At 34.5% G+C, this 16,205-nt stretch overlaps 1 long non-coding RNA gene across 1 annotated transcript in view; it reads right to left on the reverse strand.

Moving 5' to 3' along the window:
• Positions 1 to 1,533: 1,533 nt before the first annotated feature.
• The window catches only part of LOC116278381 (uncharacterized), a 194,904-nt gene continuing 180,232 nt past the window's right edge, over positions 1,534 to 16,205 (reverse strand). The window contains exon 3 of the long non-coding RNA XR_012075848.1: positions 1,534 to 1,663. This is a non-coding gene — a long non-coding RNA (uncharacterized lncRNA). The remainder of the gene's footprint in view (positions 1,664 to 16,205) is intronic.

Below are 16,205 nucleotides of genomic sequence, written 5' to 3' on the forward strand. Positions count from 1 at the left end.
CTTTTCCCTATCACCTGACCCTAAGTAAAAGGTAAATTACAGTCACCAGTCTTTTAAGTGACCTCAGTCTGCCACTACACTCCCACAAATGACAGGAAAGATCTCAAGGAAGAACACCTACAACAGAAGGTAAAAGGTACTGGATCCGCCGAGCCCATGGACAAAACAGAATAAGCAAAAGTGTAAAAATTGTTTTTGTATGTGAAGTGGCAAGCTGCTTATTCCATGAGGATGAGGATTGTGTCTAAATTAATCCTGCCCGTGGCATGAACTATAGACAATCACATATTTCTACAAATGTGGCTGTTAACTGTTACGGCTAGACTGAAGCAATGTGTGGAACAAAGCATTGAGGCTGGGCAGTTTAAATTACTTGCCCATTTTAGGATTTTAAAACAGGAATTGTCAATTTGTTTCTGTAAAGGGAGAGATAGTAAATAGTTTAGGCTTTGTGAGCCATACTCTTCACAACTACAGAAATCTGCTGTTGGAGCAGGAAGGCAGTAACAAATCATATGTAGAATAATGGGCGTGGCTGTGCACCTGCACTGAAGTGTTAACAACTCCTGCCCTGAAGTACTGACAGTTTGCCAGAGCTGAGCCGAAGCGCGGCTCTTGGGGAGTGAGAATGAAAGTGGTTGATGACGAGGTTTATTGTCAAAGGGGAGGTTAAACTCCAACTCCCATAGCTTCTGATAATAAATATCTCTATAGGGAAAAAGCGTGCCGGCAATTCAAAGGAAGCATCCATACAATTTCCGTAAACCTCCTTCCAATCAGGCTCCACTCCATCCATAGCAATGCTGCAACTGGCACCGCACAGCAAGATACAAAGAGTGTTCATCTAGCAAAGGGAATGAGTTAGGTGCCCTTCCTGCACGCTGGGAGTGGAATATATTGATTCTCACAGCCAGATCAATTAAAATATTTCAACAGTTCAAATAGAATTAAATTCTGATCATTGCAAAGGATCAGTGGTTCTCAACTGGAGATGATTGGAAATGTCTGGAGACACTTTTGGTTGTCACAATTGGAGAGTGGTTGCTGCTGGCATCTTGAGGGTAGAGGTCAGGGATGCTGCTAACTGTCCTGCACAGGGCACCCCCCACCCCAAAACAAAGGATTATCCAATGCCAAAGTGGAGAAAACTTGTGCTGATACTTTAATAAGTTCCTCCTTTAGTGAACATAATTACAACACAAAATGCATTTTCTGGAGGAATATTGAGAGCCATCAGCACATAAAAAAGTTGTCAGAGCAAAAGGCTTCCAAGCAGTTTGCAGAAGGAACTCTCTTGAAAAAAATATTTTACTCTTTCAAATTAATGCAAGAAGTGAAAGAACATCTCATATTTTTAGATCTGAATGCAGTATCTTTTCAGAATATGATTTGAAACAATCTGACTTTAAATTCATGTTTTGTAGTTTCATTTTCTAATCCTGGCACTGGTTATAAATTTAGACATATTGAGGTTTTCTAGTATGTGCATGATACCGTCTGGAACTACATCAAGCCAGAAATAATAACCTACCTGGTTGATGCTGAGGACTGGAACTTTGGGAGAAAGAAGGCTTAAAGGCCATGATACAACAGAAGCAATGCTTTTGTAGAGTTGCAAAGAGATTAGTGGTGCCTTAGAACTGCCTGGAAACTGCAGACTTTTCTGTTGGGAAAGCAAGAGAGAAGATATAGTTGAGGCTGGGCTGACAGAATCAGGTCAAAGTGTTCTGCTTCGTTTTGATGTGTCTTAATCTGGAGTTCCTCAAATGGAGCTAAAGCTATATAACTCTGAGTCTGGGGGAAAGAAAAACACTCCAGCAGACACATGGAGTTTCCTCAATAGCTAAAATTAGTGCGTGAATCAAGGTTACCCTAAAAGACCAGGAGCTATTTAAACTTAGCCACACATCCAAATTATTCAATAACTCCCAAATTAGAAAGTAAGAACCAATCGATCATTTCTCCCTTGGACAGAAATAAAAATCAACCAAGCTGGTTATTTGCAAAATTTAAAAGAAAATTCCTTCTACTAGGCAATTAGTTTTTTTTTTAAGTTTACTTTAGAATAGCTGTAGATTTACAAAAACGTTGGAAAGATAATACAGAGATTTTCAGTATATGCCAACTTTTTTTCCCTATTATTAATTAATTACTTTATTATGTTACATGATTAATATATTAGTATAATACATTATCACATCTTATGAACCAATATTAATACATTATTATTATTATTACCAACGAAAGCCCATATTTTATTCATATTTCCTTAGTTTTTTCCTAATGTCTTTTTTTTCATTCCAGGATCCCATGTAGGGTACCATATTACACTAAGTCATCATATCTTCTTAGGTTGCAACAATTTCTCAGATATTCTTTGTTTTTGAAGGTTTTAAGAAGTTCTAATCAGGTATTTTGTAGAATGTCCCTCAACTGGAATTTTTCTGATGTTTTTCTCATTATTAGACTGAGGTAGTGAATTTGGGAAGGAAGACTACAGAGGTAATAACATGCCAATCTTAACAAATTGTATCAAGATTATGTGCCACCAACATGATGCATCACTCTTGAGCTTAACCTTGATTACCAAGCTGAGGTAGTATGTATAATTCAATTTTAAACTGAATTTTATTTACATATTGAAATTGTGCATACAAAATGACATATATCATATAAAATAGCTTGACAGAGTGTTTAGATATCTTTTCTTTTCTTTTCTTAAATCGCTATGTTTTCTTGAAAAGTATTCACTCAAATATTTCTTTAGTTGAAACCACAACTGTTTTGTGTCATACCTGATCTTAGAGTAACTTAGATTAAGCCTCATGTGTAACAGCCTTTGACTACCTTCCATGAGGTAGCATTGAAGGATGCACCTCTTTTTCTAAGGTGACATAAATCACGTTATTACTACTGATAATGATGATATTTTTAGTGAGAGCATCTTATGCATTTTCATGTGCATTAACTCTCTTGAGTCTCATAACAATCCCATAAGGTCGTCAGTAGATGCTCTATTTTCAGTCATAGTAACTATTTTTGTAGTTTGCTTTCAATATAGCAAGTATTTGCATGTTGTGTGTCTTCACTGTTTTGTGAATACAAAGATATATTAATAGATAAGGAAAAGTATAGTCCTTCTTTCCCTAAAAAATTTACAGTAGTACTTATTGTGTGTGTAATACATACATTTGTAACAAACATTTATCCAGTGATTCCCATTATAAAGGAAATAATTGAGTTTTCCTATTTGTTAGCACTTAGCAAGATTTCACATTTCACTAAAAAGTTTTAAGCCTTGGATGCCAATAATGCAAGTAATTTCACAGTTAAGTGCCAAAATTAGGCTGGTACCTGTAAGCTAGGTTATCTGCTGAATAGATAAAATGTTACTTTAGATATCATTCTGAAATTTTGATTGTTAGATTCTGAAATGTATTTAATACTATCTGATAGCTAAGTTACTCTTCGTAGGAATAGAAGGATTTTAAAAGAAATTAGCTATTCCTTTTTTTTTCCCTTGAAGTTCTGCACCTTTATAATTAGGACATCTCATCTAAATTTCAACTACTATTTGAAAGCTAAGACTAGTATTTGCTAACTAAAGAATTTATCAAAGCAACTTTTATATGAGAAAGAACAGATTGTCTTAGGATGACTTATATTAATAAGTTTTAATTGTAAATGTTTATACTAATAAAAATAATCATCAGGTAATATGATGGACCAGATGAGTGAAGAGAACTCTCCAAGTTCAGAGCATCTAAACAGGCTGATAAAAAGAATTTTAAAAAGCTTTTCAAAGAGAACTGTTCAGCTAGTATAAGCTAAACGGATCAATCTGAGGACATAAACTAGGAAAAAATACGGTATCACAAGGCCAGGAAATTTCTAAAGCTGATTCTAACACTAAAGTTATCTCCTGGTCCCTATGATCTAAAGCTTAGATTTGAATGAGACATTGAATGCAAGGCACAAGAGACTAAGTCGGGGCCTCAGTCAATGTGGGACTTCAAACCAGAGATGCTGGCCAACACGGGACTCAGGTAGGTGCACACACACACACACACACACTCTCTCTCTTAGCTTATCTGTCTTGGAATTGGTTTTGCATCGTGTAGGGAAAAAAAAAAGGTCACCTGAGAATTATAACCACAAGCTTGTATTCAAGCACATATGGGCAACTTGAGAGACTCATTTTGGGAATTTAGTTGGACATGGTCCTGGGTCGTGCCTCTAGTCAACCGGCTGAAGCAAAAGCACACCCTTCAAAGAGAATATGCTCCAAACACAGTCCCTAAGGAATTTTCACAAAGTTCTAAGACCCAGTGTATATAAAAACAATGTACATATTTTAATCAAAAAATACTTTATTGTTAAAGATTGCGAACCATCATCTGAGCCTTTAGGGAGTCCAAATCTTTTTGCAACAGGAACATCGAAGCTCACTGATCGCAGATCACCATAACAAACGTAATGATTGTGAAGAAGTTCGAAATATTTGGAGAATTACCAAAACATGACACAGACAGGAAGTGAGCAAATGCGGTTGGAAAAATGATGCAAGTAGACTTGCTCAATGCAGGATTGCCACAAATCTTCAATTTGTAAAAAATGCAGTATCTGTGAAGGGCAATAAAGCAAAGCACAATGTAATGAAGCATGCCTGTATATCCCCATATAAACTGAGTCATACATGCACCACAGGACATACGGACATACACAGGACTGTGATTAGAGGCTTAGCTGATGTTGTGAGCTTATATAGCTAAGAAGAAAATGTACGAACTGACACAAGAGGTTAAAAACAAGTCTACAAAACACAGAAAAAAAGAGCATAATTGGCCAGTGGGGCACAGAACAAAGGTTTTACACATGTGTAATTGGATTTTCAGAAGGAGAAAACAAAGAGTGAGATATAGAAACACTATTTATAGAATTATGCTAAGAATTTTCCCAACTTATAAAAGATATAACACAAGATCAACAATAATTAGAAAATTCAAGCAGGATGCATATAAAAAAAACTTCTGGTACATCAGATTTCAACTGCTGTAAACCAAAGACAAAGTGAGAATCTCAAAAACCGGCCAAAAGGAGAAGACACCTTAACTTCAAAGGAGCAAAATCCCAACCACCAACAAACATAGAACAGAACTGACTTCTCGGTGGAAACGATGAAATTTAACAGATAAGGGAACGTCACGCTTAGCTTGAAAGAACGTAACTAATGACCAAAGGTCCTGCATTCAATGAAATTTTCTTCCAAAAGTAAAATAAAACAAAGATATTGTGAGACAAAACCTGAGAGAATTTGTCACTAGAAGACTAATGTAGTCTTTTAGACCCTTGGAAAGGACCTCTGATGGCAGCTTGAAATAGAAAAAGGAGTGAAGAACGATAGGAAGTTTAAATTGGTGGATAAATGTAAATGAAAATTTAGTATAAATTAGCAATAGTGATGGCTTTGCGGGTATAAAGTACATAGAGTATCAAAATATAAGATTACAACAGCACATTATCAGGGAGGAATAAATAGAATTAAAGACTTAAGGTCTTTTCATTTCCCTACAAGTATCTTAGAATTTATATTAGATCTTAATTTTAAAAAATTATTTTGCAATCTCTAGGATAACTAAAAGAATAACAAAAAGGCTGATAGACATTGGGAAACAGAATGACAAAAAAATCTACTGATCCAACAAAATGCAACCATAGGCATAGTAACTCAAATTAAACTATAAATAGTGTATTTGTATATACACAAATACTTGTATATTTAAACCAAATCATTACAATTATGTTTAAATGTAATATGTACTCCAATTAAAATCAAAGATTGTTATGGGGGAAAAACACCCAAATGTGTGTATCTTGCAACAAATATCACTGAAATATAAGTATACAAAAGGGTTGAAAATAAAAGAATAGAAAATGCTGTACTCTTGAACAGCACCAGAAGAAAGCTGCCATAGCTATACTAACAAAGAAGACTTTAATTCTAGAAGCCTAACTAATGCTAACAAGGGTATTTGATAATGATCAAAGGTAAAACCCACCAAACATATTCAGCACTTCTAAATTTGTAATAAGAAAAATTCAAAATATATTGAGCAAAAATAAAACTAAAAGGAGAAAAAAAACCCAAACCTACAATCAAAATGAGAGATTTCAAAATCCTTCTCTCATAAACGGATAAAGAAGCGTTTGACTATGTGCAGGGTCGTAAAACTTATTTAAACACTCGAAAGGACAGAAATCTTATGGAGCATGTTTTCTGATCACAGTGAAAATTACCGAGAAATGAGAAGGAAAGATAACTAGAACATTTTCACACTGTTTGGAAATTATACATTTCTAAATCGTCCATGGGCCAAAAGAAATCACAGTTGAAATCAGAACATATTTTGAGTTGAATGACAATGAAAATACTACATATCAAAACACGCAGGATGTACTGAATACCGTCCTTACTGAAAAGTTTATTGCCTTAAATTCTTACATTAGCCAACCATAAAAGCTTAAAGACCTGTAATCTAAGCATCCAACTAACAAATGAAATCTAAATAAAATGAAACACCTGAGGAAGTCCATAGCCTAGGAAGGAAGGAATAATAAACACAAGAGCAGAAACCAATGGGCGGGGGGGGGAACCACAAAGCTAGAAGTTTGGTTTTTGACAAAATAAACAAAACCTTGCAAGATGAATCAAGGATAAAAACAAAAAGCAGAAATTTCTAATATCAGAAATGGAAAAGGACAATCATTATAGATCCTAGAGCCTTAAAAAACAATAAAACACATTTGAGGCAAGTTTAAGCCAATAAATTTGACAATTTTAGATGAAATGATACATTTCTTAAATTACAAAATGAGCCAATGGGCAGAGAGAGAATGAAAAATCTTAAGTCTTTTCCTACAGATCTCAAAAACTTTCCCATAGAGAAATATCCAGATACCTTCAACAGGCAACTCTACTAAATTTTTGAAGGAAAACAAAAATGCAAAAGAATGATGATAGTAAGTATTGACAAGGATGTGGACAAACTTGATCTCTAACAAATTGGTATTAGGAATTTAAATGGATACAATCACTTTAGAAAACTGGCACTGTCTACTCAAATTAAGCATATTTGTACAAAACTTCTACCCAACAAAAATAACTGCATGTGGCTACATCAAAAGATAAATAACAGTTAAATATTAAAACAACCCAATTGTTCACCATCATTGGAATGCCTAAATTAAAGTGTGCTATTTTTGTACAATGGAATACTCTACAGCAATGAAAATGCACAAACTCATGCATCATCATGGATGAATTTCATGAACATAATTTTGAATAAAGGAGGGCAGATAAAAATGATCCAAATTACGTCATTTAATTTTACAAAATCCAAATCAAGCAAAATTAATTCATGGTATTTGTAGTACAAATAATAGTTATCTTTGAACAGTGATTGGAAGGACATAATGGGGAGGTTCTGGGAAATCATGATGTTCTATTTCTTAGTATGAGTTGTTGTATACATTTTTTTCATTTTCTGAGAAAGTTAGCTATATGCTTTAACTTCTTTTCAATTTTTGGTATTTATTTTCAAAAGTTAACTTAAGAAAGTAATTGTTCTTCAGTAGAACTCTGTGCATATGCAGTACAATTCAGTGCCTGCCTATCTTGAATACCTTGCATATTTTTAGTAAGAAACCCTTGCCATCATTCCACCTGGAGTACTTTTTCCCTTCCTTCCCAAACTCCTTGAAATAGCAGCACACAAGATCTTTTCTTTCTTCACCTATCTCAATGTATTGCTATTAATATGTTTATAGGCTGTAGAATTTGTATTTCTAACCATAGTTGCCTGTGGCTAGTAACTTATCATTGTGTACTGTTAAATTTCTACTTTGTGTCCAGCTCATTCATCGTAAAGCATTAGTTTCACTCTGGAGAATTAAAAATGGCTGAGGCTTGTTTAACTATGTAACGCGAGGCCATTAAAGGTGCATGTTACACATGCTAAAAACATCAATGCTGCTGCTGTTCCTTCTGCTCATGGTGATGGAGAACAGGAGTGCAGGCTGAGTGAGAGGATGTTCAGAGTCTTCCAAGTGCATGCCTGAGGAATGCTGGAACCTCTGGTTGGCTGAAATCATTGATCTTTCATTTTCTTGAGTGGATGCTACGAGCCAAGTGCTGGTTCAAATGCTAAGGAGCACAGTAAAGAAAATTATTCAGAAATGGAAGAGAAAGGATAGATGTGAAGTGGTTTGCAGGGTCAGATATTATGAGAAATAGACATGTTTTTTTAAATGTTTCATGGAATTTTACTAAATGGTACATGGTTAAAATCTTCTATCAGAGCTTCAAACAAAATTTTCAGTAAAATATCCATTTTTTTGGTGTTGGCATCTTTTGGTTGGATACATTTTTCACCCACACAATGATCTCTGTTTCAAAAGCAGGAGGATGGCAATAAAATATGCTTGTGAGAAGCCCCCTGTATTTCAGCTACAACTAGAAAAAAAAACTACAGAAATATTTCTTAAAATGCTTCAAAATAAGATGGCTTGCTTTTAAATCCTAAGTCAATTGCTTAGAAACTTTAGAACTCATTGGCTAGACAACAGTAAATCATCTAGCCTTCAAAAGCAGTAAATAGAATTCTTTTTGCTCATTTTTAGTTTATAGCCCTGTCCCTGATTCCAGAGCTCTTTTTTCTAAATTGTGCCTTTTAAAAAGTCTTTATTTTCAAACTCATCATGCCTCAAAAATTACTAATACTTCAAATAAAAACCTAGTGGCACTTTTTCTAGAGATTCTGGATTAAAAATACCTAGCAAAGCATCCAGGATGCTTCAGTTGGCCTTTTCTTATATCCCTTCCATTTCTCAACAATTCTGCATGAATATATTCAAAACTCAGGTTATTTTTTTCCAAATTTAACTTCTAATTAAACTCTCTTTTATTTAATACATATTTAACAGTCATTGTACAAATTTAAAGTAATATTTCAACTCCCTTACATATTAAAACCATAGATTGATAATTTGTTAGTGTATTTAAAAAGTTAGAGGTTTTTGGCTTTTTTTTTCTTCTTTTTGGTTTACTGTTACCATGGATTCTTCAGGGAACCGAAGTCTCTTTAGCTCAGTTGAGAGCTTTGTATGACAAATTAAATTGTACTGACCTTCTCTGAGCCTTCTTTCATAGGAATGTGAAAAATTTGGCAGTTTGAAATTAAGGATTATATCTATACATTTTTTAAATGACTATTAACATGTTTTCCGAGATCTAAGATGACAGATAAATTTATTGCTTTTCGGAAGCACTTTAATTTGTTCTTGTTTTCTTATTTCTAGAAGCAAATGTCTCTCTGGAGACCTCACAATATGTTAAATAATATGTATCCTTGTTATCTTACTTGAAAATTTAATTAATTTATGAGTTAACCTTGCCATAATATTTACTTGCTAGTCTCATTTTAATAGCAGGTCTAGAAAAAGGACAAATCTATATATTTCAGGAAATTAGAAACAAAGACTTTGCTTTAGAATGCATCAGGCTATGTCTTTGGTCTTTAAATAAGCTCTTGAAATAGAACAGTGAAAAATCAATATTATTTTTCTGAACCTATAATTGAAAAAAAATAAAAATGCATTTGGTTGTGACATGCCTTTGCTCCCCATGTACCCCCTTCTAAAGTGTTTCCTTCCTCCTTTGTGGCCATCCTACATCTATCTGACCCTTACTGAAGAGCTAGTCTGACTCCTCTCTCCACTCAGAGGCAGCTAGCCACATCGTGGCCGTGTATCACACAGCTTTGGGCTGCTCAATGTAACACATTTCTGGGTCTGTGTCTTTTCTCTTTAACTAGAAGTCAACAATTTATTTCTTATATCTGTTATGTCACCTACCACATCCTGCAAAGTTTTTTCCTCAGCGATGTGCATAATAAAATGAAAATTTATTTACTAACTTTGTGATGCAAATATTCCCCTCTGATGACTCCAGGATTGTACGATACTGTGTCTAAATGGACCCCAAGGTGTCAAGAGAAGTCCACAGAGTTCAGTGACCATATAATATTGTTGCTTAACATGGACCTCTCTTTAATTAATTCAGTTCAAAATGTGTTTATTGAGCACCTACTGTATGCAGGATGCCATCTAGGTAGGTAATGGGGATGCAGTAGAGAACAGAACTGACAAAGGCTCTGCTGTCATAAAGCTTACATTCCAGTGGGATCAGGTATTAAGGAGGAAAAGTAAATGAGCATGTGTGCACACGCGCACAAATGTATAACTTCTAAATACACAAATAATCAATAAAATTACAAAGGTTATGTGATGAGCAAGGAGAGCCTTTCTTTTTACCTATTTGGGAAATTTCCCATCCCTTTCTTTCCAGAACACATCTTACTAGTTTGGGGGAAGTTTGGCCTGTGGTTCTCCACGTGATTCTCAGGTGGTTGTCAATAATAAAGCAGGTGCACCCTAACCTGAAACCGCCATCCACTTCCACAGACACTGGGTTTAGTACCAGTGTGACCAAGCAACTCAGACTAAAGTAATTGGAATTTCCTGTTGGAATTATCTGCTTTCCTTACAGAGATATAGGTTTATTTTCCTTTTGCTAAGTGAGCTTTATGTGCATAACTCCGTAATAATCTGCATCCACATTTACTGACATTTGGAAGAATCCACTTTGCAGAAGGAAATAATGAGAACAAGGGAAACGAATAAGGATGTGAAGGAGATTTACAGACACATATAAAGGAGTCAGAGGACAGACAGGGAGAGAGGAGAGACATTTAGAGACAAATAAAGAAGCAAAGAAAGACTTTTTTTTTCCATTTCTAACCTTTATGCTCCTGGTTTATGCTACTCTACTGTCTGCCCAGCTACATAAACAAATAAAATCTTTAGTGTCAAGAGAAATTTGAGACAAATTTCTGTTATCTGCAACCAAAACAAACCCAAGCTTGAAATTAATACTAAAATTATGTTGGAAAAAGAAGACCCTAAAGAGGAAAATTGGCTGAGTTGAGGTGGACTAAGTTACAAGATGATTCCATCATCCCAGGATGGAAATTGGCAACCTTTGTTATGTCATAAGAAGCATACTGAAAAGTTACCTGTCGTGCTTGCTTCGGCAACACATATACTAAAATTGAAAGGAAAAAGTTACCTGTCAACACTTCGGGTTCCATATGCTTACTGAGGCTGAAATTTTAGGAAACTTGCTAGAAAATATCAGCACTTGTGGAGTAGATTTAAATCCTTTCCTTCAATAAGGTCCTGAACTGATGTCACAAGCTTTATATAAACTGGCCCCTCCAAAATTAGAATGGGAATAGCACACAGGTTTGTTGAGGGACCTTGTCATCTGTTCTTTCTCTGCCTCTCCTCATTTAGCCCTCATTTAGCTTGGGACAAAAATATTAGGAACTGGCCATTTTGCATGAAGCATTAAATTATGTGATCCCCCAAAGATCTTGGATTGTTGGCAAGAGGAAGAGAAGACAGAGAGGAGAGAATTCTGAAGAAATGGGAAAGAACTATCCTGCAGACCTGCCTGTATCTGGTTGAATTCTCTCGGTTTTAACTAACAAAATCTAATTCAGATTCATTTGAGCAAAAAAAAAAAAAACTTATTCATTTATGGAACTTAAATCCCAAGGAACATCTGGGCTATATATCCAGGCACTCGAATGAAATCCACATGCCACAGTTTCTTTCTGACTACTTGCTCTGCGTCCCTCTGTGTTGGATCAATTCTCAGAGAAGTTCTCCTTTATTCAGAGAGAAAAGATACTTGTTAATTCAGAGAAGAACATTGTTCCTCTCTTCTAGTCTCTTATGTCAAAATCCAAATGGTCTACTTGAATATGATTGTCTTGCTTGTGTGATGTTGGGCACTTAATTTTCTCTATCTTATCTGTAAGGTAGGAGTAATAATTATAAAAATAATACCTGCCTGACAGTGTTGTGAGGAAATATGAGTTAATGTATGTAAACTTGGCAAATATAAAGAGCTTGGCAAATGAAGTTCTAGAAAAAGATAAGCTTCTACAATCCACTAGAACTCACTCATGCTAAGCTCGCATACTAGTTGTTATTGGTAGCACTGGTAGTAATAGTAATGGCTATTATCACAGCAATTGTTTTAAAATTTTTTTAAGTTAAAACAATTATAGAATTCTTAATGTTTACTTTCTATTTATAGTTATTACAAAATATTGGCTGTGTTCCCCATGCTGCACAATGCACCCTTAGCCTATCTTATACCCAACAGTTTTTACCTCCCTTTCCTTTACCCCCACCCCTATATTATCACAGCAATTGCTTTAAGCTATCCAGAATGCTTTCTGATCACTGTCCTTGAATTAACAGTACCAATCATCTTAGGGAAACTCCACTCTTTCTATATGCAATATTGCATCTCCTAGACACAATGATTATTCTAAAAAATAAACATGTTCAGTCAGAGAAATTTCCTGAAATTTTCTAAACAGAAAGTGAATGGGAGAAGCTCTTAATTCCTCTTGAATGAAAAGCCCTAACTGTGTATTAGTGAAGCCATATAAGATTTGTTCCTGCAATGTGGACATAGCTGATCTGAGAGGGTTAAGAGGGAGCTTATGGCATTGGTCACCCAATTCCAGTCCCTAAAACACACTTTTAACTCTTTTGATTTCACTTTTAGATATTTCATTATTCTTTCCAGTCATGTTCATAAAAAAAATTCCATTTTCATTTCTTAAACTAAGATGAGCAGTTTCATTGCTCACAACCAGAACTGATTGGAAAAAGGTAGAATGTTATTATAGCTGGCGAGTACCGTGCAGTTTGATAAATGACTTATAGAGAGTAAGTCATCAAAAATTAACTCTGAGAGATTGCTCAGAGATCATTGAGAACTATGTCCTCTTAGTCATAGATGAGTAAATTGGTCTTGGAGAAGATTTGTTAGCTTGTGATTTCCGGATAAATCCAGCTGGCTGTTTCAGACAGATCTTTGGATGATGTAAATAACTAGTGTGGCAACAGAAGAAGAGGTCTGAAGGAGAGGAGTGAGCTACAAGTCCATGGCCCAGACTGTAAGAAATTCTGGCAATTGATTCTTATTATCCAAATGCAGAAGATCAAATTCACAAACAAAATGCCCATATATTAATTTAGAATGAGAGATGACAATTGATCATGAGATATGCAAGTCATCTAAGAAGGCACTCAGTTGCCTGTATATTCACTGGTTATTATGCATAAATATATCACCTAATTCTTTATGCCGAGATAGTCTTTAAACAATGGCATCCCAGAGACAACAAGCACACCCAGCACCCACAGGTTGGTTTCTACATATCACTCTCTTCTAAATATACCACATATGGCTGATTCTGGGGTTGAGGCAGCAGAATACAAGATGAGCCTCGAGCACCTCATAGGTTCAGAAAGTAAGGAAGTATTCAGAAACAAAACGATGGGGTAATTGTCTAACAAACAAGAAGAGCCAACCCAAAAGACCCCAGTAGCCAAAGCAACAAAAAATGTAAGCAACAAAATAAATACTGTATTTATTCTATTTATTCTTTTTTTTCTATTATAAATCAAATATAAATCAAAATATAAAATAAATATAAATGACTCCATATAACATAAATAAATGATTCATAAGTAAATAGGGAGAAGACACAAATCTTTATTGAAGAATATATCCAAATAATTTGTGTAGATTCTTTCTCTTACAGGTGATGGAACTTAATTCCCATCCCACCCCTTACACTTGAGGGTGGGCTACACTTGATGACTTGTTTCCAAAGAATAGAATAGGGAATGAATAGGGAAGAGTAGTAACTTTTTAGTGCAGAAACGTGGCAAACACCACCTTAACCAAATGATAAAGGTTAAGATTTTTAGTGATTTCATGTGAATGTTATGCAACACCTTATTTGATGTTACAAGTATGATGTTTCACCCAGTTGGCATTTTTTAAAAAACATAACTCTAGTGTAGTAATGAGAAAAACATAAAATAGCATCAGATTGGGGGACATTCAATGGGATATTTGGCCAGTATTCCTTAAGAAGCTCATGAGAGGGGGAAAAAAAAAAAAGACAGAGAAACAGTCATAGACCAGAGAGACTGGGGAGAATTGACAATTAAATGCTGGTAAAATCCAAATAAAGTCTAGAGTTTAGTTAAGAAGAGAACAGTCATGCACCAATGTCAGTGTCTTAGTTTTGACAAATGTACCGTAACAATATAAAATGTTAGCCATTGGGGAAATTGGCTGAGGAGGTACACAAGAATGCTTTGTATGATCTTTGCAAACTTTGTATAAATCTAAAATTATTCCAAAATAAATGTTCATTTAAAAAGTAAAAGTATTTGAACATTCTTAACAAATATTTTCATTAATTTATGAACTTTCCTTTTGGACAATAGAGATGCTCTGGTTCTGTGTGATTGTATTTGGATCAAAATACATGGAAAATGCATCAATACTTCTTCTCCTTAGCTCCTTTGTTTTCTGGAACTACTAGGAGAGTGCAGAGTCCCTCCTGTTGTCCCTTATCGTGGTCCCTTACTTCACAAGATGATCTGAAACTAGTAGAAAGAGACAAAGGAAGCACCGGCATTTCTACTTTCATAAATGCTAACAGATGGAGGTCTTCCCAGCCACAGCCAGTGGGTGGTTTCAGCGTTTGCTTCCCAGCTTGGTCTTATTTGAATAATGGTGGCAAATTGCTTATGACTTACTAAGCACCTTTCACTTTTCAGAAGAAAACTGCTTTTCATTAAATGTAAAATAATAATAGTTATATTCACAATGACACCAACCATTCATCAGAAGAACCATATTTTTTTCAGTAACTATAGAAATCACCTCTGATTATGTGTTGAGCCTGTTACAAAGTTCAAATGCAACATAAATTGCCGCCAGTATGACTGTTTTGCAACTTGAGTGCAAAGTAAAAATGAAATCATAGAACTTGAAGGTTCAAATCATTGTTTAAAAGAAATTTAGAGTAAAATTATTAAATAACAATGTTTTCTAGAAAGAATTTATAGTTGAAAAGAAAGGGTAAGAGCTGCTTCTGAAGTATGTCTGAACCTACAAACTGAGCAGATTTATGAGATAAAGAGATTAGACATATAATTTTTTTTTAAAAAATCCAAGTAATAGTAGTAACACTAGTAATTGTAGTCAAATAAGCATTGGTAGTAAAACCATTACAAAACTTACATAGTATTTTAGCTCTCAAAAATTATACTGCTGTTGCTTTAATTATCTTTATGACAATCTACAGAGAGTTTTTCTCTAAAGAACCTGAAATATATTATATTAGGTCACCACTGAGAATTAAGTTACTAGAATTATTTGTACACCTTGTTGCTTAAACTGATGCCACTATGAAAAATCGATTATACAAATAAGCAAACTAAAGTTGGGTTTTTAAATCTTTTCTTCATCTGCTTTGTATGTGTTCTTAATTTTTTTCAGTAATAAACAAGGAGGACTTGTGTAATAAAAATTAGTAAAAATTATTTTTAATATACAAAGTTGAATTAGACTTCTATCATTTAACTAATTAAATAGTGATAAACAGAAATATTGCTCATTAATGCTCACACTTAACATTCAGAAGATTTGGGGGATTCCAAGATTAATTCAGAATTCCAAACATATTTGGAAAGAAGATATGCTATACCATTAAAAATAAGCAATGCAATTTTACTGTCCCATATCTTTTTCATTCTGTTATTTTCTGGAGCCAATTTTGTTTTCAACAAACTTTAACAGTTGCTGATAAAAGACCTTATTTATTTTTAACTCTTAATCAAGCAAGAACAATCTTTAAAAAAATCACAGGAAACTCAATATTTAAATATTTCATCATGACCTCCAATATAACTTGTATAAAGTTGAACTCGTCATTTACAAATTTCATCAAATTCTACAAACCTATAAAAAACACTGCCATTATTCTTTTCTACTGTTAATGTGAGAAATCTAGTAGAAACTTGACTTTTTTTCCATTTTTCTCCATCTTTTAAAAAATTAATCACCGAAGTTGCCTACTTATTTTTTCCGTTATCTGTTGGAATCACAGCTTCCTTGCCATTTGGTCTACAACCACCATCACCCAAGGATTAAGCTTCTCATATCTGGATCATCAGCTGATCCTCCTACTCTCAGTTTG

The sequence above is a fragment of the Vicugna pacos genome, chromosome 1 (assembly GCF_048564905.1).
Source record: "Vicugna pacos chromosome 1, VicPac4, whole genome shotgun sequence".
NCBI lineage: Eukaryota > Metazoa > Chordata > Mammalia > Artiodactyla > Camelidae > Vicugna > Vicugna pacos.